General features: G+C 45.7%; 1 long non-coding RNA gene across 1 annotated transcript in view; it reads right to left on the minus strand.

Annotated features, from left to right (window-relative positions):
- Nucleotides 1–2,363: 2,363 nt before the first annotated feature.
- LOC137561717 (uncharacterized) overlaps nucleotides 2,364–24,825 on the minus strand; it is a 139,252-nt gene continuing 116,790 nt past the window's right edge. Inside the window, exons 2-3 of the long non-coding RNA XR_011030098.1 lie at nucleotides 22,515–22,579; nucleotides 2,364–2,761 (exon numbers count right to left, since the gene is read on the minus strand). This is a non-coding gene — a long non-coding RNA (uncharacterized lncRNA). The remainder of the gene's footprint in view (nucleotides 2,762–22,514; nucleotides 22,580–24,825) is intronic.

Raw genomic sequence — 24,825 nt, forward strand, 5'->3', positions numbered from 1 at the left:
GCCCTTGGGCCAGAGGGGCCCCGAGAGGCCTTCCTTCAACTGCAGTATTAGCTCTTTATTGTTCCTGTGCTCATAATAATCACTTCTGTAGATACTTTGAATAGTGGTAATCATTAACAAACTGTTCCCCATCCCCTTCTTGCACCTCAGACACTGTAGTTGCCAATTGGCAGGTTTTGGTGCGCCGTATCAACTGTTATGTATAGAGTGCTTGGGGGGCCCCATTGTAAAACTTGCATCGGGGCCCACAGCTCTTTAGCTATGCAACTGGAAATCTTCTTTATTGCTACATCATTTTGTAAAAAGGGGGGGGGGGGGGGGGTTGAGAAGGGCGGGGGGATTCAGCTGCAAAGCTTTTTATTTATTTATATAGTATTTATATAGCGCCGACATATTACGCAGCGCTGTACAGAGTATATTATCTAGTCACTAACTGTCCCTCGGAGGAGCTCACAATCTAATCCCTACCATGGTCCTATGTCTATGTATGTATTGTGTAGTGTATGTATTGTAGTCTAGGGCCAATTTTTAGGGGGAAGCCAATTAACTTATCTGTATGTTTTTGGGATGTGGGAGGAAACTGGAGTGCCCAGAGGAAACCCACACAGACACGGGAAGAGCATACAAACTCCTTGCAGGGGTGGTGTCACCAGGGGCGTAGCAATAGGGGTTGAAGAGGTTGCAACCGCATCTGGGCCTTTGGGACAGAGGGGCTTCGAATGGCCCTTCCCCAAAGACAGTATTGGCTCTTTATTGGTCCTGTGCTCATAATCACTTCTATAGATACTTTGAATAGTGGTAACCATTAACAAACTGCTCCCCAGCCCCTTCTTGCACCCATCGCAGGAAATGGGTCCCCGACTGTACCTTTAAAAAAAAAAGAGTCGTTAGGGTTAGGCACCACCAGGGAGGGGTTAGGCACCCGCCTAGGTGAGGGTAACAGGTGAAGGCAGGTGGGGAGAGACAGCAGGAGCCGGCAGCTATGCGTCCTGCTCAGGACGCATTCTAAGCTTAAGCTATACGAACGGTTCATGAATCATTCGGTTCTTTTTAATGAATTGACTCTTTTTTTCTTTGAAACTTTAAAATCGATTTTATCAAAAAGTATAAGGTCTTTTTAAAAAAAAAAAAAAAAATGTTTCCTCTTGTAGTCACTGCCCTCCTCTACATACACTGCAAATTTGGTGTTTTTACTATGTAAGGGGATTTTGCTATTAACCGCTAAAGTCGGCGGGCATTAAAGTCTATGGGCGAACCAAACTTTTTTTGAAAAAAAGTTCCTGGTTCACTGCTATTGCGAACCATCGAAGTTTGCCGGGAACCGTTTGCCGGTGAACCATTCGGGCCATCTGTACTGGGGGGTCTTAAGGTTCTGTGTGAGAGTAGGAAGAAGTTAGGTCATAGTAATCACCAGGGGCTGTCTTAGGGTTAGGCACCACCAGGGAGGGGTTAGGGTTAGGCACCACCAGGGAGGGGTTAGGGTTAGGCACCATCAGGGGAGGGTTCTGTGTGAGAGTAGGGAGATGTTAGGTCATAGTAATCACTTTTCTCAGCTATATCTAGGGCCCTTTTATAGCCCAACACATTTTGCCTATAACAGCATCCTTAAAACTAACTTTTTCAGCTACACCAGGCTCCATTTGTAGCCGAATTTGGCATATGAGCTACACCGGGCACCCTTTGTAGCCGAATTTGGCATATACAGGCTGGCTACAACAGACGCCCTTTGTAGCCGAATTTGGCATCTATGGTATACACCTCGCGCCCTTTGTAGCTGAAGTTGGCATATGGGCTACATCAGGTGTCCTTTTTGTAGCCGAATTTGACATATATGGGCTACACCAGACACCCTTTTCCCAGGCGCCCTTTTGAAATGGACGCATGCAAACCCCCTTTCTGACGCCAAGCCTTAAAAGCCACTGACCCTCCCCCCGACCCTTCCTGACGCCTCTCCATCCATGCTGCAGGAGATACCAGCATCACTACTTAGACGATAATAGAAACGATTAACGATAATATTAATGATATGTTTTACCGGGTGCTCAAAATTGTGCTTGGGTGTCCAGTTGCCAGTAATTAACAATAGTTACGATGGCAGCACCAAAATTGCCCATATACTGCAGGCGCCCAAATTTCCTGCTTCTCTGAGGTCCAGCCTGCCTGAGCACCTTTTCAACCAATCAACTGGGGAGGGGGGAGGCAAATTCACTGCTTCGCCTGGGGACCTGTATGGTCGTAATAGGGCTCTGAGTCCGGCCTATGGCGCTAAGCCCATCATAGCGAGGATGCCAGCAAAGAGTCCAGACAGAGGCTACACCAAAATCAGTTCTCTGCTACGGCTTTAAACTAGAGTGATGACAAACTTCAGAATTCAAAACTTTTTCTTTATTTTATTTGAAATGACTTGAGATAAGATGAGGAAAGAAAGGAACCATGAAAAAGAACTGGAGTGAAAAGGAATGGCACCTAAACATGTTTTCAATAAATATTTCAATAAATTAAAAGACGATCTATGGATGGTATTTAAATAAAAAAAATGAAAGTTTGCTTTGATCTCCATAGGAAAAGTCAGCCTGTCCAGTGTGGAATTGTTCAATAAATTAAATACAAATCAAGAAGTTTAAGTCCATGAAAAACAAAACAGTTAATGCAGCACGCAGCAGCAGAGGTCATTGCTTATATCTCTTCAACACGAGTCTATCCATGGATTGCAAGCTCTTTGATCAAGGAACTCAGCTGAGACTTCAGTGAGGAGGGTTTTCTGAAAAAGAGATAAAGAATACTGTATATAAATAAGAGATGCTAATAAAATAAGCCAGAAAAATGCATTTTATTCAGTGTAAAAAGTACATTTAAATTGGAACTCCCAACGTAACCACTTGAACACTACAAGTGGTGTTCCTCTTCAAGAGGAACTTCAGCCTAAACAAACATACTGTCATTAAGTTACATTAGTTATGTTAATTAAAATGGATAGGTAATATAATCTCTTACCCACCCTGTTTTAAAAGAACAGGCAAATGTTTGATTTCATGAGGGCAGCCATCTTTTTGGTTGAAAGGATGTGACAGGGAGCATGAGACACAGTTCCAACTGTCCTGTGTGTTGATCACCTCTCCCAGTTGCTAGGCAACGTGAATAACAACATAGGAAATCCCATCATGCTTTGCACAGCATCAGGGAAAACAAGCCCGGGCAGTTTTCTTTGATGGGTGGAGCTTAGCTAAAAATGCAGCTAAAAATGATGCTTTGGTAAGAAAAACAAAGTTCTGATGCTGTGAAACTGTTAAAGTAACACCAAGCCTTTTCAGTGCTGTGGAGTAGATTTTTAGTCCGGAGGTTAACTTTAATGAACAAGGCAATGTTCACAATTCAGCACTCCTCCCAGTCATCCACTAATAACTTCACAACTACTTATCACTGAAGTCCAAAGGACAAGGCCTATAGGTATATAAAAAAGTTTGCAACTGTTGTAGAGGTTCCACTGGGAAGCCCCTAAATAGGTGTATCAAACCTGTTTGAACTGTGGAGGTCCTTGCTTATCCCCCTCCACTCCTGTGTGTCTGAAGGAGTGGGGTGTAGCTAGCCCACAGTAGGATTGAAAGAAGCGTCACCAGTCAATGGAAGTGGAATGTGGGTAAGGGTTATTACTCTGTCAAAATGTAAGTCAGCCAAGCTGACAGACAGTAGTAAATCCCAAAAGGTGCTGCCTCACATCCACACCCAGAAATGATGGATGTGACCAGGGGCGTAACTAGAAGTCCCCGGGCCCCCCTGCAAAAATTTGAGCGGGCCCCCCACCCCCACCCTGGGGCCCGCTCATGGCCGTTTTAGGGGGGCAGGAGGGGTCGCAGCATGAGGGGAGAGCTTTGTGCATCAGCGGGGAGGGGGGACAGTCCCCCCCCCTCACCTCGGGCTCTCCCCACTGCGCTCCCCCTCTTGCATCTATGTAAGTGTAAGCAGCGGCGGCGGTAGCAGCTATAATTACCTCTATTCACCACCGGAGGTCGCCGATCTGCAAGGGTTTTACATTACTTTCACATTACTTCCTGTTTTAACAGGAAGTAATGTGAAGCCCTTGCTGCAGATCGGCAACCTCTGTGGTGGATGGAGGTAATTATAGCTGCTGACGCTGCTGTTGACGCTTACATAGATGCAGGAGGGGAGCGCAGAGGGGAGAGCCCGAGGTGAGGGAGGAGGGGACATCCCCCCTCCCCTCTGATAGGCAAAGCTCTCCCCTCATGCTGCGACCCCTTCTGCCCCCCCAAAACGACCATGAGCGGGCCCCAGGGAGGCCCCGGTCCCCCCCACGGGGGCAGGTGCTGCTTCCCCTATTGTTACGCTAGTGGATGTGACACAAAAGGTGCAAACAAACGTGTACAGTGCTGTCCATAAACTTAGACATGGACATGTTTCACCTAAACGGCTTCCTCAGAAAGTGCTATACATTATATACAATTGCTCTACAAACATATATATCACACCACCAATTTACAAAATTCCCCCCATCATCATATATAGTCAGCTCGGCTTGGGCTATATATGATGGTGGGGGAATTTAGTAAATTGGTGGTGTGATATTTATGTTTGTAGAGCAATTGTATACAGGTAGTCCCCGACTTACGAATGCCCGACTTACGAACGACCCGCCGATACAAACGACATGGATTCTGTGTTTCCATGGGATCAACTCATGAAAATGTCTTTTCAAATTGGATTTGTAGTATTTGAGAAAATCGATTAAAAAAAATTCAAAGAAAAAATGGCTTTTACACTTGTTTAAGCAGGTACAGAGGACAAATGAGATGCAGAGGAGGACACTGGAGGCACAGAGGAGGTACAGGGGACAGAAATGGCACAATGTTCTGACTTAAGAAGAGATTCAGGTTAAGAATAAACCAACAGTCCCTATCTTGTTTGTTAACTGGGGACTACCTGTATAATGTATAGCACTTTCTGAGGAAGCCGTTTTGGTGAAACATGTCCATGTCTAAGTTTATGGACAGCACTGTACACGCTTGTTTGCACCTTTTGTGTCCCATCCATCCTTATTTCTGGGTGTGGATGTGAGGCAGCACCTTTTGGGATTTACTACTGTCTGTCAGCTTGGCTGACTTACATTTTGATAGAGTAATAACCCTTGCCCACATTCCGCTTCCATTGACTGGTGACGCTTCTTTCAACTCGACTGTGGGATAGCTACACCCCACTCCTTCAGACACACAGGAGTTGAGGGGGATAAGCAAGGACCTCCTCAGTATACGGGGTTGATACACCTATTTAGGGCCTTCCCAGTGGAACCTCCACAACGGTGGGGTTCCCCTCTTTTAGACTTTTAAAGTATTTAATAAAGTTACAAACTTTTTTATATATCTATAGGGCTTGTCCTTTGGACTTCAGTGTCAAATTCGATTTTTCCCTGGTATTTTCTCTTTTTGGTTGTTGCATATAACTGTGAAAAGTACACAGGAAATGCTTTGTATTCGTTTTTTCTTTCATTTTGTCAATGACCACCGGCATCTTACTGATGCTGGTGATAATTGACCACAGGCACTTTGATCAGTGAATTCACTGATAAGTCTACGGGCATCGACGTGAACGAGCACGGGAGCGTGCGGGTGCAGTGAAGATCGCAGCGAGATACGTGTATCAACACCCCTGGAGCTAAGAAGAAGTCTTCGTGGGGCGTAGATATACTGTATGAAAACTCATAAGTGGTTAAAGTGGGAAGAGAGAATACTTATTTAGCCTACCTATCCTGTTGTTGTTAGTGTTCCCTGTCAGATTTAGGAGGAATGTGATGTGAAAAAGAGAAAATCATATTTCTGCCAGCTTCCATCTTCACTAATTCCCTGAGATGTCAAAATGACATCACTTCTGCCCTTTTCTTTTTTTGTTTAATCCAGCTTAGTCCTCTTTTTCCCTCCTACACTGACTTCTCCATGCTGTTGCAGCTGCTGCTCCCCCTCCCCGCCATCTCTCTTGCTGCCGTACATGCTCCTGGAGTCTGGTGGACCTGACTGGTGCCTGCTTCCTGGTGGGTCACAGGCGGGCGATGCTGTAGTAATGACCTCTCCTGCAGGTATAGTCCTTTTCCTCCCGATCACACATCAGCACCTCTCAGGAGCCCGTGGGTGAAGCGACCGGTGACAATCGCACCCTCCCACACTGGGTAGGGGTGTGGCGTGGGCAGGGTTTTGGATTGGGAGGAGTTCTGGGGTGGAGCACTTATTTACACTGAGTGAGGCCAGCCCCAAGGAGGCGGGGAATGGCATCTGAGCAGATCGAGATCATACTGCTCATGTCAGCAAGTACTGTAGACGCGCCCTAACAGCCAATAGCGCTCCAGACAAAGGCCTGCAAAGTTTTGGTTGAAAATGGCCCTGGTAAGAACTACAGATGAATTTAGCTCTTTTTCTTCTTTGTGTGTGTGTGTGTGTGGGGGGGGGGGGTTCTGAGTATTTCGGGGACAGCAGAATATACATTAGGACAAAGGCCAAGACTATCCACTTCACAAAGTGTGTGGGGAGGCTGTATCCCCCTCATGAGTGCAGACGCATAATCAGCATCTATTTATATCCAGAAAGGGCCACAATGTGATGCTGAGCAGTCACTGGGGGTATAAAGAAAGGTGCTAAGTTACCAGAGCTGCCGGCCAATCAGAGCTCATCAATAATTCATGGCTGAGATTACATCAAGACAGAGGAGAACTGAGATGCCGCAACAAGTAAAGTGAGACTTTGCAGCTAGAAGGCAGATCCAGACCTAGATCAGGAGAGTCTCTACTCTGAAAGTCATTAGAATTTATTTATTTATTACTGTATTAAAAGGACATCCGAGGTGAAAATAAACTGATGAGAAAAACAATTGTATCTATCCTCCTTCTCCTAAAAATCACTTTTGTAGATATCCCACAGTTTTATTTTATACTTAAATCTAGTTTTTTTTAAGTTATTACTGTTTCATTGTCTCTGCTCAATAACATCTTGCAGGGACCCGGTTCCTGAAGATGCGGAAAGACTGAGGACGGCGGCGTGGGATTGATCCGTGGGTAGGGGCTGGAGGAAGCCCCGGGTATGTATAAAAAGTTTTAATTAATCCAGCTCTGAGTCCCTTTAAAGAGAACCCGAGGTGTGTTTAAAGAATGTTATCTGCATACAGAGGCTGGATCTGCCTATACAGCCCAGCCTCTGTTGCTATCCCAAACCCCACTAAGGTCCCCCTGCACTCTGCAATCCCTCATAAATCACAGCCGTGCTGTGAGGCTGTGTTTACATCTGTAGTGTCAGTCTTAGCTGCTCCCCCACCTCCTGCATAGCTCCGGTCCCTGCCCCCGTCCCTTCCCTCCAATCAGCAGGGAGGGAAGGGATGCAGGCGGGGACTGGAGTTCTGCAGGAGGCGGGGAGAGCAGCAGACTGACACTATAGAGATAAACACAGCCAGATTTGACAAGCTGTTTGTCAGCAGCGTGGCTGTGATTTATGAGGGATTGCACAGTGCAGGGGGACCTTAGGGGGGTTTGGGATAGCAACAGAGGCTGGGCTGTATAGGCAGATCCAGCCTCTGTATGCAGATAATATTCTTCAAACCCATCTCTGGTTCTCTTTAAGGTAAGGCAAGGTTGCCCCTTGTACTCTATCATTTAAAGAAGCTGCCCAGAATCCCCCCCTCCCCCCCCCCCCCCCCCCCCCCCAGACCAGGGCCGGTGCAGTGTCTGAAGACAGGCACAAGTTTAGACACCAGAATAGCTGCAGGTTCCCTGCAGCTCAGAGCACCGTAGTGCTGCCTGTACTATGTGCCGCCACCTTTCTTTACCGGCTGCAGTTGACTTTGGATGTAGCAGCAGCAGCATATGTACAGGAACTAAACAGAGCACAGAGTCAGGTATGAGCACAGCTCTGTGTCCTGCTGTGTGAATGCTTCACTTTTCCCTTCATTACCAATGTCGGCTGTCCTCATTATTATCTGTATCCAAACTGCTCCTGATCAATCCCGTTGTCGATCGGGAGCAGATCGGACATTTAGGAAATAATTGTCAGATCCTGTCAGTTGGATGAGAAATTGCATTATGTGTACCCAGCATGATGTCCTACCATATCATTATACTGTATTGTGCATGGCTGAGGGAAACCTTTCAGGAATTCCCCCCTCTCCCCCCTTGAACATCCTGGGTTTGCCCCTGGTATATATCTAGGGCCAAGTATTTGTAGTGACATTGAATGATTGTATATTAGGAGCTACAGTACAATATTTAAAGCCTACAGAAAAAAATTGAGAACATAGAATTTCCCTGAAAGTGGCCATAGACCAAAAATATCTAGGAAGTTTGAGGGGTCCTGTAAGTGCCCATGTTAAAATTGGCAATTAAAGGAAATTTGGATGCCCACCATTTGTACCCACAGTTTGCTTAGTGTGAAGTAGAGACACATGCTTTTTTATCAGGTGCCACAGGCGCCTGAATTTCCCTTAAAGGGATACTTAAAGGGAACCTAGAAGCGAGTAAAATTATTTAAAATAAACACATGACGTAGCTGCAAATGAATATTACATACTTACCTCACCGTCAGTTCCTCTCAGAGGCTCACCATTTTCTTCTTACAGTGATCCCTTCCAGTTCTGACAATATTTTGTCAGAACTGAAATATACCAGTTGCTGTCAGTTATATATCAGCAGCTGTCAGTCACAAACAGGGGCGTAGCAATAGGGGTTGCAGAGGTAGCCACCGCATCGGGGCCCTTGGGCCAAAGGGGCCCTGAAGGGCTCTCCCTCAACTGCAGTATTAGCTCTGTATAGGTCCTGTGCTCATAATAATCACTTCTATAGATACTTTGAATATGACAGGTTTTGGTGCGCCATATCAATTGCTATGTATAGATTGCTTGGGGGCCCCATTGTAAAACTTGCATCAGGGCCCACAACTCCTTAGCTACGCCACTGGTCACAAATGAATGTGCAAGGTAGTGTCCATGTTTCCCTATGGCTCAAGTGGGTGATATTACAGTTTAACAGTGTGTTAACCAGGAAGCTGTTATGGGGGTAATGGCCATTTTTAGAATTCCATTGATCACAGTGGACAAATGGGACACAGGAGAGGAGAAAGAGATTGAGGAGTAGACTACACAGGAGGTAAGTATGCCCTGTGTATGGTTATTGTGACTTTTTATTTTCAGTACAGGTTCTCTTTAAGCGAACTATAAAAAGGCAGTTTTACTTACCTGGGGCTTCTACTGGCCCTCTGAGCGTCACTCAACAATCCTCCAGTCCACCACCGCAGCTCTCTTTCGCTTTACGCGACCAAACCTGTGGCCAACGGCCAGCCGGTGCAGTAGATATTTCTGTGTACTGCGCCTACACAAGCGCAGTGGCCGGTGACAGGCTCAGTCGCCAAAAGCAAAACTCAGCTGTGGTGGGGGACCGGAGGATGTTGACAGGGCTATTGCAGAAGGCCGGTAGAATCCCCGGGTAAGTAAAACTGTTTTTTTTAGTTCATATAAGTATCCCTTTAAAGAGGAACTGTCGCGGAAATCCTAACATTTAAAACACATACAAATAAGAAGTACATTTCTCCCAGAGTAAAATGAGCCATAAATTACTTTTCTCCTATGTTGCTGTCACTCACAGTAGGTAGTAGAAATCTGACAGAACCAACAGGTTTTGGGTTAGTCTATCTCTCCATAGGGGATTCTCAGCATGGCCTTTATACTTTATAAAGACATTCCATGAAAAAGATTTATACAAAGATGCTGGCCAGCTTTCCTGCTCGCTGCACACTATTTTGGCAGTTGGACAATGAAACTGCCATTCACTAAGTGCTTTTAAAAAAATGAAGAAACCCCTGAGAACCCCCCTATGAGAAGATGGGCTAGTCCAAAATCTGTCCGTAATGACAGATTTCTGCCTCTTATTGTAAGTGACAGCAACATAGGAGAAAAGTAATTTATGGCTCATAACGATCATAAACTAAAATCTAATATTTGTTTGGAACTCGGGCTTGTAGTAAAGATTAGATGGTTTCACAAAACAGGATCTAATTATCAGGCAACAAGTCTGAAATATACCGAGACGTGTTTATTGTAGCAGCGCGACACCCTTTTCTGCTCGTAGAGCGTAGCCAGGTGGAGGTACAGATGGAGTGCAACAAAAAATGAATGTTTATTTGTGAAAACAAGCTTGTAGCTAAAATAAATGATGAAAAATAAATTTTTATTTTTGGAATGTAAGACAATAAACCAAAATGCTACAAAGTAACATACGTCACTTATACAGAAACATGATTACAGGAGACTGTGAGACAGGGGCGTTTGTAAGCGCAGTCATTCCAGGCCTGAGTCTGGAGCGCCCCTATGAATAAAAGGGGCACTCTACTTGCTGTACCACTTTCTCTGAGCCTCTTGTGCAATGTCCCCATTTAAACCACAGTGAGATCCGTATGCAGCAGAGACTGGTGGTCACTGGAGCACATTAATGTAACCCCCCCACTTTCCCCCTAGTGCCCACGTGTCTGTTAAACCGATGTGTCATGTGGGTGACAGGAGGAGGGCCTAGAATTGGTTGTAGCTAGAAGTGCCTGTGTGGGACCAAAACCGGTATGACTGGGGTCTCTATGTCACTAAAGGGGTCTCCTGCTCTGTCTCTCTATCATTAGGGGGTCTGCTTCTCTGGCTGAGGCCTCTGTGTCACTAGGGGGTGCATACACACATGCAATTTTGATAGGCCCATCACTGTCCAATTTTACCACCTCTATGTAGTAGGAGGACCAACAGATTTTGAATACTATGAAAGGATTTTATAGGTAAACCCTCCTACTACATGGACGTGGTAGAATTGGCTAATCAAAATTGGATGCCTGGACCAGGCCTTAGTGTTACTTTCACAACGTCAAACGCAGACTGTCAGAACCCCTGGGATTGCATGGCAAAACGCTATGTCCAGTGTACTCCCTGCCTAACTAAAAAAAAACCTGTGCATCATGGGAGATCGTGTCCACCTACAAGGACCCCTATCACAAACAATTGTACAATTGAAAATACATGGTACACATACCTATGTCTCCTGGAGTAATATGCACTATACATCCACCATATTCCTACCAACCCTTTGCCACCCCTCCACCACTACCACATGCTATTCCTCCACCTGCTTCTCCAGCTGGTCCCAGTGCTTTCTCCCTCCATCCTCTACCCACCCATCCCTAGACCCCCACTGGTCCCCAAACTCCCAGCCACCCCCCTTTCAGCCCCACCACACTCCTCCTCTTGCATCCGCAGACCACACCATAATAATCTCATTCCCATCCATACAACCCCCAGGCACTCTCTCCCTCTGTTTTGTGGTCTATGGAATGCCAGATCTGTCCGCAACAAGCTCACATCCATCCATGAGCTCTTCCTCTCCAAATCCCTCACCTTCCTTGCCCTCACAGAGACATGGCTCACCCCCTCTGACTGTACCGCAGCCGCTGCTCTCTCCTATGGGGGACTGCATCTCAGTCACACCCCCAGACCTGACAACAGGTCTGGAGGAGGAGTGGGTCTGCTTCTCTCCGCACCCTGCACCTTCAGGGTCCTATCACCGCCCCCTTCCCTGCACTTCTCATCCTTCGAGGCCCATGTAATCCGCCTGTACCAACCTCTCCCAGCCATCATTGTGGTCCTATATCACCCCCCATCTGCTCCAACTTCACTCTTCCTGGACAACCTGGCCTCCTGGCTCCCCCACATCCTGTCATCTGACCTCCCCACCATCATACTCGGGGATTTCAACTTGCCTATCGATGAGCCTATCTCCACTGCTGCCAAGCAGCTACTCTCCCTCACCAAATCCCTTGGTCTCTCTCAGCACACAAATTCCACCACCCACCGCGCTGGTCATACTCTTGACCTCATATTCTCAAAGTCCACCTCCCTCAGCAACCTGGACATCGCACCTTTCCCTATCTCTGACCATCACCTCCTCACCTTCACTATCTCCCCACCAACAACTTCTCTCCCCACCCCTCAGCCTGGTCGATGGCAGAGAGACCTACGTAATCTCAGCCCAAATGTCCTAGCAAGTCCCCTTCTCTCCCTCTCCTCCCACCTACCCACCCTAACATGCCCCAATGAAGCGGCTGCACAATATAACCTTGCCCTCTCATCTGCTTTAGATCAAGCTGCCCCCTCAATCTTCCGCCCTATCAAGCCCCCCATCCCCCAACCCTGGCACAACACCCACACACGTAACCTCAGGAAAGAAACTCGAGCAGCCGAACGGAAATGGAGGAAATCACATCTCAATGCTGACTTCCTAGATTACAAGGCCAAACTGTTACTCTTCCACACTGCCCTCTCTGAGGCTAAACAAAGGTACTTTGCAGCACTGATTGTAACCCAAGCTTCCAACCCTCGACAGCTTTTTGCTACCTTCAATTCCCTCCTCAACCCCACTCCTCCCCCTCCCAGCTCCTCCCTCTCAGCCAATGACCTTGCCAACCACTTCACCACTAAAATTGCAACAATACGCAATGAAATTTCCCTCCTCCATCCCTCCCTTACCAATGCGTCTCAGGTTTTCCCCTTGCCTTCCCTCCCAGCGGCTCCCTTGTCTCATCCACCCCTCGCCTCTTTTGCTCCTGCCACCATTGATGAAGTCAGCCTGCTGCTAGTGGCTTCCCCCCCCCCACATCCTCTCCCCGTGATCCGGTACCCGCGAATACTCTTCGTCCCCACTTCCCTGACCTGGCCCCAGTCCTCACCTCCTTGTTCAATCTCTCCCTTTCCACAGGCATCTTCCCCAAAGCATTCAAACAGGCCACTGTGCTTCCCCTGCTGAAAAAACCCTCACTCGACCCATCCCTACCCTCAAATTACCGCCCAATCTCCCTCCTTCCCTATGCTTCTAAACTCCTCGAACGCCTAGTCCACCAGCGCATTACCCAATACATCAACACCAATACCCTACTTGACCCCCTACAGTCTGGATTCCGACCTGCGCACTCAACTGAAACAGCCCTCGCCAAGGTGGTCAACGACCTTACCCTTGCCAAGGCCAAAGGCAGTTATTCCATCCTGCTCCTCCTTGACCTCTCTGCAGCATTTGACACTGTTGACCACTCCCTCCTCCTCCAATCACTACAGTCCATGGGCATCCATGGGCTTGCCTTGGCCTGGATCTCCTCCTACCTATCCAATCGCTCCTTCACCACTTCCTTCAATGGCTCCTCCTCAACTCCTGCCCCCCTTTCAGTTGGGGTCCCCCAGGGCTCTGTTCTAGGCCCCCTTCTTTTCTCCATATACACTTCCTCAATTGGCAAGCTTATCTCCTCCCTGGGCTTCAATTACCACCTTTATGCAGATGACACTCAGATTTACCTCCATACCCCCGATCTCTCAGCCACCACCATAAACAAGGTCTCCTCGTGTCTCTCAGCAATTTCCTCCTGGATGTCAGCTAGGTTCCTAAAGCTTAACCTAGACAAAACTGAGCTCCTGATCTTTCCACCCCATGCTGCTGCACCCATCCCAGGTTTCCACCTCACAATCGACAACACAACCATTCTCCCTACCTCCCAGGCCCGCTGCCTGGGTGTCACCTTGGACTCTGACCTCTCCTTCATCCCACACATCCAAAACATCACAAGAGCCTGCAATTTCCACCTCCGTAATATCTCCAAGATCCGCCCATTCTTAACCCCGGACACGACCAAACTGCTCATCCATGCCCTCATCATCTCCCGCCTTGATTACTGTAACTCACTCCTTTCTGGCCTCCCCCTGAAACGCACTGCCCCCCTTCAATTAGTGATGAACGCGGCTGCAAGACTCATCCATTCTTCGCACCGCTCTGCATCCACATCTCCCCTTTGTGAATCCCTGCACTGGCTCCCTATCCGTCTCAGGATAAGTTTCAAGATTCTATGCCTGGCGTATAAATCTGTGCACAAAACATGCCCTACCTACATCTCGGAGCTTTTTCACAAGTATACACCAGGTCGCCCCCTCCGTTCCTCCAACGACCTTCGCCTCACCACCCCGCGCATTTCACACTCCAATGCCCGCCTGCAGGATTTCTCAAGAGCTGCCCCCACCCTCTGGAATGCCCTTCCACCACCCATCAGACTTGCTCCCTCTTTCAACACATTCAAGCAAGCCCTCAAAACCCACCTCTTTATGATGGCCTACCCACCTCCTACCACACAGTAACTCTCTAAGGAATATTTAACAGCCCCCCCTAGTGTTTCCACCCCTCCCTTTAGATTGTAAGCCTCTGGCAGGGTCCTCCACTCCCTAGTGTAATCTACAGGATCATGTGCTCCTGTCCTATGACAGCCTGTACTTGTATTACTGGGCCTACCTAACCAGCCCATATTGCATGATCATGTATTTTGTACAATTTGTATGTATAACTTTGTTCTATGTGTATAACCCTATGTATGTCATCCTTGTATCATTGTATATATTTATTGTCCAGCGCTGCGTAATAGGTTGGCAATTTATAAATACAATAAATAATAATAATAATATACATGAGCTTTCCTCTATGTTGCTTATGCCTAAGGCTGGGTTCACATATGATAGTCTGAAAAAGTAGTGTTTTAGGATGGTGCATTTGTGATTTGCTATGGCGTTTTTACAGAGTTTTTGGTGAATTTTGCATTTGGGTTTTTTTTCGTTTCAATATTTTTCTTATTAGGTTTTCAGGAGAAGGTATAACAAAGGACCATAAGCATCAAAATAAGTACAATCATATACATTGAAGCATATAATATTTCAGTATACTGGACCAAGAAGTAAGCGTTCATGAACACTAGGAATAACAAGTTATGAATAAATTAGCATAATACAACAAATATAGAATTAATATATTAAATGAAAAGGAGACATGTACTCTAATATAATCTTTCAATAAGTGCTGAGGAATTACGTTTTTTCTAAAAAGTAATGGGTTATGAAGAATTTAAAGGCAATAGAGGTTCAACCAGGGGCGTTCCTTCTGGAGCCTGGGTAGACACCCTACTAAGGGTAACAGTAAAAAAGGGCGCAGGAGGCTAATGGACAAATCGGGCGCCGCCATTCACTCCTATAATAATTATCGTTTACTGGGCGCCGAACAGGAAAAAAGGGCGCCCGAGAATAATAACGTTTTCCAACGGCGCCCGAAGATTTTTCATGTTTTATAACTGCTTGTGATGATTTACGTTTCTTATTTCAATAAAACATTATTTTAAATGTTATCCCTTACTGTTTGTAAAACATTATTACTCACGAAACAAAGCGATCAGTACGTAATGTAAATTGAAATATATTTTATCCCTTACTGTTTTTAAAAAAAAAATTTCTACACACAATACAGTGAGCACTAAGGAGGGTCTTAGGTTTAGGCAACAACAGGGGGTCTTAGGTTTAGGCACTAACAGGGGGGTCTTAGGTTTAGGCACCAACAGGGGGGTCTTAGGTTTAGGCACCAACAGGGGGGTCTTAGGTTTAGGCACCAACAGGGGGGTCTTAGGTTTAGGCACCAACAGGGGGGTCTTAGGTTTAGGCACCAACAGGGGGGTCTTAGGTTTAGGCGCCAACAGGGGGGTCTTAGGTTTAGGCACCAACAGGGGGGTCTTAGGTTTAGGCACCAACAGGGGGTCTTAGCTTTAGGCACCAACAGGCAGGGCCGGATTTGTACTTTCCAGCACCCTAGGCTGGCTGTGACCAACCGCCCCCCTCCCCCATTCTGTCCAACTCTGACTAGTTTGAACGCCCCCCCCCCCCCCCCCCCCCTCTGTTTTGCTGCTTTGCCCTGTTCACAGAGGCGGGACAAGGTCCTCCAGCACCCAAGGCTGAGACACCAAAGTGCGCCCCTCCATCCCTCCCACCCCAGCCGTCACACACTGATTGCTATTAGAGTAAGAGGCACCCCAGGGCCCCCAACACCTTAATCTCTAGTTATCTGGCTTGTTGTCGCTTCCATGTATCTCCTTTTCTTATTTCTTTCTGCTTCAAACACAATTAGGAATGACAGCTGAATGAATTGTGCGCCCCCTCCTACACTGCGCCCTGAGGTTGGAGCCTCTCCAGCCTGTGCCTCGGCCCGGCCCTGCCCGTTCAACAAAGAAGCAGTGCATGCTCTGTCCACTCCATGTAATGTTGCGCTCCTGTCTGCATGCACAGCAGGCGATAGTGTTCTGGGCTTGCATACTTCAGAAATGATGCTCATGTATGAGCACTCAGCAGCACTTGTCAAGTACACATACCCATAACACTCCCTCGGCTCCTGTGCACCTGCATACAGGAGTGCAAAATCACAAGGAGCCCCAGTGGACAGCGCTGCTTCTTTGTCCTCTGTGCGACTAGCTGTAGTCAGAGCCACAAACGGGACAGAGCAGTGCAATGGAGAGAAGCTCATCCAAAACAGAGACCAGGTAAGTAGAAGTTTCTGACACTACACACACTGGCATAGATGTAGTGTAATGCTAGGTACACATGATGCAATTTTCTGACAGATTTACTGTCAGGTCGATTATTTCCATCATGTCTGATCTAATTTCAATTTTTCGATCAATTTGCTGTTCACTTCTATGAAAAAACATTCAGAAAATTGATTGGAAAGCATATCGGACATGTTGGAAATAGTCGATGTGACAGTAAATCTGTCAGAAAATTGCATTGTGTGTACCCAGCATAAGCTCAGGTGTACTTTACACAGTGACAATTTAGCACTTAAGACAGATCTTAAAATCAGTCAGCAGGAAGTTTTGTAACAGAATAACACTTTTTATTGGCTAACCAAAAGAAAAACAGTGAGAGCCGTCTTCAGACTTGTGTACAAGATGTTAGGCACACAGCTATATATACAGTCAGCAGGAGATCCATTGATTGTTTTGTAAATGTAAATGAATGTAACACAGTTGTCATTCTGTTTCAAATCATCCTGCTTTCACTGATGGCTAACACAGTACTTTGCTGGCAAAAAATGCCAGGAAAGAGTTAAACTGTAGGACAAAGAATGTTGTTGTCATTCTCTAGGAGGAAAAAAAAAAGCCATAAATTTGACAAGTCTGAGGTCTTTAACAGCATTGACCTACTAGTAATAAAATAACATCAGTCAGCGAGGGGGAGAGCTGCTAATTTCTGCCCGTGAATGCGTGCTGCATGAAAAAAACTTATCCGAACTCAAGAGTTCTGCTACTTGAGCCGATATATTTTTCTTCTCACAGCAGATTGTTTGTCCCCTCTTATCATACAGGTGACAGCAGATGCTGACTGCTATAACACACAAGCAGGAGAGGTGATTTACTTTGACATGTGACCTCTTATCTCTCCAAGTCCTGCGCCCTGCTAATTTTTATCGCCCTAGGCCTTGGCCTCTGTGACCTTCCCAGAAATCCGGCCCTGCCTACCCCTAACCCCTAGACCCCCCTGTTAGTGCCTAAACCTAAGACCCCCCTGTTGGTGCCTAAACCTAAGACCCCCCTGTTGGCAGGGCCGGATTTCTGGGAAGGTCACAGAGGCCAAGGCCTAGGGCGATAAAAATTAGCAGGGCGCAGGACTTGGAGAGATAAGAGGTCACATGTCAAAGTAAATCACCTCTCCTGCTTTGCTCTGGTCTGCCTGAATTCCAGAGATCCCTGTGTCAGGAACCGGCCCGCGGCACGCCTGCGTATACGGTTCCCGACTGCGGGTTTGACCAGATTAAGCGGGGAACAGCCTTATTTAAGCTACAAACAAGGCTGGAACCCCTCAAACACTTCCCACTGCCACCACTAGCGTTGCTAGACACGTTCACTCAGCTATCGAGTGCTCAATACGCAATCTGCGTTTTCGTATTTGGGTCAGCTTTGCGCTTAGGCCAAATACGGGAACGCCACGCACCCACACCCACACACAGTTGCAATCTTACACTGTCGTGAAGCAAAGACCCACTAACAGTCGTTCCGAACGATACTGTTAGCCACTCTGCTGTCGCTACTCGCACTGGCGTTGTTCGTACGTTGGGTCAGCTGCGCACTTAGGCCAACGTATGACAAACGCCCCCACACACAATGCAATTACAATTTCATACGGTAGTGTTGCTCAAGCGTACAATTAGGCATGAACTTATACACGGTTACACTTCAGTCTCTTCTAGGCTATGAGTGTTAGTTTAGTACGGCAGAAGTCAAACTTATTAAATAATAATTTAATATTCTAGAAAAACATAGAACAATGCAGAACTTAATATATACAAAAAGATTACAAAAAGACAAAGTAAAAAAGTTACACAATTAAGAGTTACAAAGATACCACACACGGATATTTGCATAAAAATAAACGGGGGAAAAAAAGAACGTTACCAGCTTAGGTTAGAACGTTGTTTGACGGGAGGACGCCGTTTCGACCAGGAGTCGCGATCCTCCCTAGCTATTCGCTACCTCCGAGAGAAGACCCTGGTGGCTGTCCTGGGCCACCTTAAATAGTCCGAAGTGTCCCCTGGGGCATTTAATGTCCAGCCCCCAGGAACTAATGCAGTTTCCCCGTTTGTGACATCACCGAACGCTTGTCATAATCCTTCTTGTGATATGCACTTCAAAGGGGGTTCCTGTTTTAGCTTCTTGAAGTTTGGCAGGACACAATGTCACCCATTGAACTCTGCAGACATCAAAAAGCTTCCTCCACATTATTTCCTTGGTTAAAGTGTATTTTAGCACATCCATGAAAAGATCGAATTTTGGTTACAGGTAGCAGTTTGCCTGTAATCCTGTTTACACTTACAGATTTCAAAGCAATTCCACTTCCGTTTTTAAAGTCTGTAGAAATTTCCAACCCCTTCCATGTAAATTTCCAACCTTCAGGTGTCCGCTTCCCATCCCCAACACTTTGGCAAGCTTGCTTTGTATGATGGGACAATGGCTGATTCCAGTTCAAAAGCCATGCCGACCAGCCTATTCTTCCTCAATTGGCCGCTAATTAGCAGTACACACAGTTTCCCCGGCTGGACAATGTGGGCAGAGGTAATGTACATTTACATGCAGACTTACATTATCCTTCAGATTACTCTGGCCAGGTGGCCAATTACTACCAAGCACAATACACATCTGAGGTTTTACCCAGTAGACAGAAAAAAAGACAGAAATATGTTCTGTTATTATCCTTAACATTATCAGCACCCCAATATATCACCACACCCTGCATCTCTCTTACTTGTGCAAAGTGTGTGTTATGGCAGTCAGAATCTGCTGTTACCTGTATGATAAGAGGGGACAAACAATCTGCTGTGAGAAGAAAAATATATCGGCTCAAGTAGCAGAACTCTTGAGTTCGGATAAGTTTTTTTCATGCAGCACGCATTCACTCACGGGAAGGAATTAGCAGCTCTCCCCCTTGCTGACTGATGTTATTTTATTACTAGTAGGTCAATGCTGTTAAAGACTTAAGACTTGTCAAATTTATGGCTTTTTTTTTTCCTCCTAGAGAATGACAACAACATTCCTTGTCCTACAGTTTAACTCTTTCCTGGCATTTTTTGCCAGCAAAGTACTGTGTTAGCCATCAGTGAAAGCAGGATGATTTGAAACAGAATGACAACTGTGTTACATTTATTTACATTTACAAAACAATCAATGGATCTCCTGCTGACTGTATATATAGCTGTGTGCCTAACATCTTGTACACAAGTCTGAAGACGGCTCTCACTGTTTTTCTTTTGGTTAGCCAATAAAAAGTGTTATTCTGTTACAAAACTTCCTGCTGACTGATTTTAAGATCTGTCTTAAGTGCTAAATTGTCACTGTGTAAAGTACACCTGAGCTTATGCTGGGTACACACAATGCAATTTTCTGACAGATTTACTGTCACATCGACTATTTCCAACATGTCCGATATGCTTTCCAATCAATTTTCTGAATGTTTTTTCATAGAAGTGAACAGCAAATTGATCGAAAAATTGAAATTAGATCAGACATGATGGAAATAATCGACCTGACAGTAAATCTGTCAGAAAATTGCATCATGTGTACCTAGCATTACACTACATCTATGCCAGTGTGTGTAGTGTCAGAAACTTCTACTTACCTGGTCTCTGTTTTGGATGGGCTTCTCTCCATTGCACTCCTCTGTCCCGTTTGTGGCTCTGACTACAGCTAGTCGCACAGAGCACAAAGAAGCAGCGCTGTCCACTGGGGCTCCTTGTGATTTTGCACTCCTGTATGCATGTGCACAGGAGCCGAGGGAGTGTTATGGGTATGTGTACTTGACAAGTGCTGCTGAGTGCTCATACATGAGCATCATTTCTGAAGTATGCAAGCCCAGAACACTATCGGCTGCTGTGCATGCAGACAGGAGCGCAAAATTACATGGAGTGGACAGAGCATGCACTGCTTCTTTGTTGAACGGGCAGGGCCGGGCCGAGGCACAGGCTGGAGAGGCTCCAACCTCAGGGCGCAGTGTAGGAGGGGGCGCACAATTCATTCAGCTGTCATTCCTAATTGTGTTTGAAGCAGAAAGAAATAAGAAAAGGAGATACATGGAAGCGACAACAAGCCAGATAACTAGAGATTAAGGTGTTGGGGGCCCTGGGGTGCCTCTTACTCTAATAGCAGTCAGTGTGTGACGGCTGGGGTGGGAGGGATGGAGGGGCGCACTTTGGTGTCTCAGCCTTGGGTGCTGGAGGACCTTGTCCCGCCTCTGTGAACAGGGCAAAGCAGCAAAACAGAGGGGGGCGTTCAAACTAGTCAGAGTTGGACAGAATGGGGGGGGGGGGGCGGTTGGTCACAGCCAGCCTAGGGTGCTGGAAAGTACAAATCCGGCCCTGGGGGTAGGTACAGGGAGGGTTACTTAGGCACCAACAGGGGGGGTCTTAGGTTTAGGCATCAACAGGGGGGTCTAGGGGTTAGGGGTAGGTACAGGGAGGGTTACTTAGTAATTTTTTTTTAAACGTTATTATACGTTTCACTATTTAAACGAAAGATTAACGTTTTTACAATTGCCGATTTAATGCACATTATTTAATGATTTATAACTTTATAAAACATTAATTTTAAACGAAATACAGTACAATACATTTTTAAACGTTATCCATGCTTATCGTTTAAAACCCTGCGCCCTTTTTTCCCAGCGCCCCTTTTTAACGTACGCCCTACTAAGGCCTCAGAAGTCACATCCAATAATTTTACTGAAATTTGGATTATTCATAACTTTTAAATATGCTTCTTTTGTGATAGATATTATATTGTTATAGAGCAAAATCATTACCCAATCCTAGTAGACAGAACTTAATAAACTAGGCTAAATGAACAAAGGAAAGACTAATACCCGGGTAGATGTTGGCGTTTTTTTTACGCAGATGCGTTTTTCATGCGTTTTGCGTGCATTTTAATGCGTTTGCAGTTCGCTAATGGAAAACGCATATGCGTTTTGTATGCTTTTTTTTTTTGCAAATCACTAGGAAGACAACAGGAAGTGGAAACATCTCAGACATCTTTACTTTTTAATTAAAAATGCAATGCATATGCGTTACCATAGACTTTCATTATGTGCGTTTTGGCAGCCAGCCTGCATAATATGCAACACTACCAGCGTCTGCAGAACGCTTACTGTACAAACGCATGTAAACGCAGCTTCTTCTACGTCCCAAAGACTAACATTGTTGCATAAAATGCAGCGTTTCCCGCTCCGCAAGCGTTTCTGCCATGTGTGCACCCGGCCTCAGGCATGTGGTAGATGAAACTCAGCTAATAAGGACCTCCCCTGCCAAGAATCTAGTGTGTGTAATACATATGTAGAACACCAAACACCCCCCCCCCCCCTCCCTTCACCCCAATGCCTCAGCAAGCGATCAGCCCACACGAATCAACTCCAAGAGCATAGTCTTCCCCAGTCACCACACCTGCCGGGTGTCATCACTCCCGCGCCTCTCTGTCGGTCCTCTTCCCCCTGCGAGCTACGGTCATATCTGTACAGTCTCGGCCCTGCAATGCACCAGCCATTTGATTGCATCCTGATCCCTACTGGGTGACTAGTCCATCTCCTCATGGGGTATTCACAGTATATCCTTTATTCTTTACAGAAGCAGTTGGACTGAGCAATTGCTGATCAGTAAGTGCTTTTGAAGATTAAAAAAAAAGAAACATGAGGAGACAGACTAGTCCAAATCTTGTCAGATCTGTTACATTTTTGCTGCTTACTTTAAGTAACAGCAACATAGGAGAACATACATTTCTAGTGCATTATAATCTGGGAGAAATGAACTTCTTATGAGAATTTGTACAACTGTACAATTTTTTTTAAGTTTCTTTTTATTGGTACTTGTTAGAAGACAATTACAACATATGAGTTATAATGTACCAGTAGTATTACAAATACCTTCTGTTCTTGGAAGGCAAATTTATATTGAGGTACCGGTAACTCCACATGTTACCACTAGATGGTGCTGCAGGTAAAACAGTTAGTGCAGCAGGCTGAAAATTCTCAGCATCAGGAGAAACCTATCTGTATCTGTGTCAATACAAGGGGGGGAGTTTCCAAACAGTGTAACACTTTCTGCATGACACAAATCAGATAAAACTCACCCTGCTTCCCTTGTCTGTGTCTCCTCCTGGGTCTCAGGGCTGTACAGTCACACCTCCACCTCCAACTGCAAAAAAATAAGAATTCTGTGAGTTCTCTTAGGCAGAAAATTACACTTTTTGAAATCATCACGTCGTAATCTGTTACAAAAAGCAACGATTTAAAGGGGAGATTCAGTTCTGAGGGAAGAAAACTAAAAATAAACACGGTTTCCTTCAGGACAATTATAAGCATTTAAAAAGAGTTCATCAAACATTTCTAAATATTGCTTACATTCAGGGATGCTCATCCAGATTCCGGATATCCGGATAACCCGGATATCCGAACTTTTTTACACTATACGATATGGATAACTATCTGTGGATCGTTTCACCCATGATCCGGATATCCGCGGATTTACCAGATATCCGATTACTAGGTCAGTAGCAAAAAGAACCAGGACCACCATTCTCCTCTCTCTCTCTCTCTCTCTCTCTCTCTCTCTCTCTCTCTCTCTCTCTCTCTCTCTCTCTCTCTCTCTCTCTCTCTCTCTCTCTCTCATTTTGTCTTCCAGGGATTTGTAGGCTGTCAAAAGCAAGCTCACATACATTGGCCAGGAATTGAACCCAGGTCAAATGCTTAGAAGGCAGCTCTCCTCACCACTATACTACCGACAGCACTACATGCTAAAGCCAGCCTAGCATGTACCATTGTGATATACCCAAGAGAAAAATGAGCTTGCTTATTTGCCTAATTTGCTACATGAAAGCAGTGGGATACATGGTGAAACTGCTTACAAGATTCAATGCAAGACTTCAGATTTAGAAAGATCATGTGCCCCATTGGTTGATGCCGGTGTAACACACACAGCAAAGGACAGCAATTTGAAGACTGGAAGATTCCAGGGCAAGGGTGGGAAGGATGAAAAGCTAGGTGGCCATGCAACCCTTCCTGCTAGGGACGGCCTTGCCTTTTGTGTTCAACAGTTGTCCGAAGAGAACCCTAGATAGCCATTTAGCAGCACTTGTGTGCACAGTGTCTGTGGCACAATTGGTTAGTGCATTTGGCTGTTAACTAAAAGTGTTGGTGGTTCAAGCCCACCCAGGGATGGCCTTGCCTTTTGTGTTCAACAGTTGTCCAAAGAAAACCCCAGATAGCCATTTAGCAGCAACGACATACACACAGTCCTTGTGGCACAATTGGTTAGTGCATTTGGCTGTTAACCAAAAGGTTGGTGATTCAAGGCTAGGTGCACACATAGCAGAACTCTGGTAGTGTCACATAATATGCAGGCTGGCTGCCAAAACACACATAATGGAAGTCTATGGGAACGCATATGCATTGTGTTTTGCATGCGTTTTTAATGCCTTTTTAATTAAAAATTGAAGATTTCTGATGTGTTTCCGCTTACTGTTGTCTGCCTAGTGATTTGCATAAATTTGTTTAAAGGAACGCATACAAAACGCATATGCGTTTTAGATTTGCAAACGCATAAAAATGCACACAATACACAGGAAAAACGCGCAAAACACATCTAAAACGCTATGTCTTGTGTGAACCCTGCCTAAGTTAGAGCACCTGATCTGCATGCTTGTTCTGGGTCTGTGGCTAAGGGCCTGTCTCCACTCGTCAGTTATTCTGTGCATTTTCTGCACAGGTAACTGCAACCAATATTAATCAATGGGCTAGTTACCACTTCTATGCATTTTTCACATGCAGAAAAACAATTGACAGCAATGCAAAACTGTCGGACAACTCGTGCAGAAAAACTGACGCGTGGAGAAGTATCAGCAGGACAGCCAGGCAGCCTGCATTGTTTAAAAGGAAATAAATATGGTAGCCTCCATATCCCTCTAGCTTTAGGTTCCTTTTAATGTCATGTGTGTAGTGCTTTGTGGTGGTTCTCTGCACAGAAACATCAGATTTTGTCAACATTAACACTGTAGTCTCTGACTCTATCAGGTTGCTTTACATTGCATAATACTCAGACAGCTCATAGTGACTCAGAACCACTAGGAAGATATAGGGAATAAAAGAGACCAAAAAGCCCTCCTACTAAAAAGCAGCGCTGAGTATAATTTGCCATGATAAAACAGAAGATATTTGCCATAATTCAGCTGTAAGTGAGCAACTGTGGTTTCCCACAATGCATCATTATTGAATATGCAAATGATCTCTTTATGCCCCTGCAGCCAGGCATGCATTCAGAACTCTGAAGAGGAGCTGAGCGTGATCTAGAGACAACACTGTTGTGTACTCCTTATCGTTATTGCCTGAAGAAGCAGGATTGTACCTGTGAAACGCGTTGCTTTTGTCTATTTGGAGTATATGAAT

This window comes from Hyperolius riggenbachi, chromosome 3 (assembly GCF_040937935.1).
Source record: "Hyperolius riggenbachi isolate aHypRig1 chromosome 3, aHypRig1.pri, whole genome shotgun sequence".
Taxonomy (NCBI): Eukaryota; Metazoa; Chordata; class Amphibia; order Anura; family Hyperoliidae; genus Hyperolius; species Hyperolius riggenbachi.